Here is a 2275-nt window from a genome sequence, read left to right on the forward strand (position 1 = left end):
GTGCTTTGCAACTTTTGTATTTCCTTTTCAAAATTAATTTGACTGTCTAGTTCCTTTGTTTTTCTGTATGCATTTTAGATTTTTCACTTCCTTGAAAAAGCCTACTAGGATTTTGGTTGAGATTCAGTGATTATATAGGTTAGTTTTAAGAGGTGGTACATCCTAAATGCAGTGGGTATTTTACTCAATGAACATGATATATTTCTTCAGTTGTTTAGGCAGGTGTGCTTTATTTCTTTCACCAGTTTGTTGATGCTTCAGCACACAACTCTTGCTCATATTTGGTAGCTTTATCTTTCTTTCATATTTTCTGATTTTTGATGATATTGTAAAAGATATTTTTTCAACTGCCAAGGGTTTTTTGTATAGATATAAATTATACTGACCTTGAATCTGGTGATATTGTTAAGCTCACAGATTAAGTCTAGTAGGTTTTATTCTGTCTATTCATTGAGATTTTCTACATAGATCTTCATGCAGTAGTACTCATCATGCAGTTGTATTTCTTTCCAAACTATATTCCCTTACTTCATTTTCAGGCCTTATTATATTGACTGGAATCTCTAGTAGTACAATGTTGAGTGGAAGAAGTGAAAGCACACATCCTTCCCTCATTCTTTTTTAGGAGGAAAGCAGTACATACTTTGCAAACAAACATAATGTTAACAGGAGACATTGTTTAGAAATCCTTGACAAAGTTAGTGCATATCCGTTTAATTCCTAGCTTGCTGAATGCCCTTATCATGAAGCTTTGTAGATATAATTAAATGTTTTTCCTACATTCATTGATTTTTTTCATTCATTGATACTTTAGTATGTTGATGTGGTGAATTAGATTTATTTGCAATTGTTGTGTAATCCTTATAGTCTCAGAACAAAATCTATTTTGGTCATGATATATCATGGGCTATGATTCATAGATTCTGCTGAAGAATTTCACTGTCATTGTTTCTGAAACATATTGGTCTATTGTTTTATTTGTTATGTTTTTCTTTCTCTCTTTGATAACAAATTAAGATTGGTTTTATAAAATTCATTGGAGATTATTCCCTTATTTTCTCACTTCATTGTTGTCTCACTGACAATAACATCCATCGTGCTTTTAATGGAGGCCAGATTGCCAGAGGATTCTTCTCAGTGATTTTCTATACTGAATCCTCAGCAGTCCCTCCATACCTGTGCCACCAGCAGGTGAGTGTCTCTCTTCATGCTGCTGTTCAGTTTGCAGCAGGAGGCTGCTGTTATTAAATGCTAAGTTTGTGGTGAGTCATAAAGTGTTGTTTGTTGTTCTGTCTTCCCTTACAATTTGGGAGTTCCTGTGCACCTGGCCCAGAAGTGTGGCTCTTTCTGAGGATTCTTTCTGTTCCCCGTGGCAGGTAGCCTCTGCATTGTTTCCATGATTGGTCTTTGGTAGAAAGTATCTGCTTGCCCCTCTCTCAGAACTAGCTGGCCACTGCTTCTCACCTTTGTATGATTTGGGGCCTCAGAGGGTTTTCTGCCCCGCCTAAATGGCATGGGATTTTTATTTCGGCTTTTCCACCAACAGTAGTGGATCCATGCCTTTGTCACAAGGATGGAAGAGTTTCTTCTTCTCCCCAGGAGGAGGTCTCTGCCCTTACCCTAGAAGCAATAGAGTATTTCCTGAGCCCAGGGGAGGGAGTGTGCCTCTTTTGCCTAGCTGCTGAAGGCTCTGATCTCCATAATCTATTTAACTGTGTGAACCAGTGTGTCTGTCCCCTGCAATGCTTGATTGCCTTCTACACACACACACACACACACACACACACACACAGCCAGAGCAAAAGAGACTCTTATCCACTGGTTCGCTCTGTAAATGTTCCAAATTACTGCAAAGTCCAGGTCTCCCACATCGGTGGCAGAAACTCAACTGCTTGAGCCATCACCTGCGGCCCCCCAGGAAGCTGGATTCAGGAGTCAGTGAGTTATTGAACCCAGGTACTCCACTGTGAGATGTGAACACTTTAACCACTAACCCAAACTGATTCCTTTTTACCTGTTTGCAGGTAGCTTTTTGGTTTCTATTTTCTGACAAGGTAGAATGGTGCAATCTGTCTAGACTGTCTTAAAAAGGATTGGTCACCCTTTGGAATTCAGTGTAAGTTCTCTCATATATTCAAGGAAATTTACAGTTTGGTATGCTATCTTGAAACTCATAATTGCTTGTTTATGAGTGACGTTTATCCTAAGTGTAAGTAAAACTGGTAGCTTTTAACTAATGTAGGCATTTAAAAAAATCATTAAAAGTGCTTTAGGG

This window comes from Ochotona princeps, chromosome X (genome assembly GCF_030435755.1).
Source record: "Ochotona princeps isolate mOchPri1 chromosome X, mOchPri1.hap1, whole genome shotgun sequence".
NCBI lineage: Eukaryota > Metazoa > Chordata > Mammalia > Lagomorpha > Ochotonidae > Ochotona > Ochotona princeps.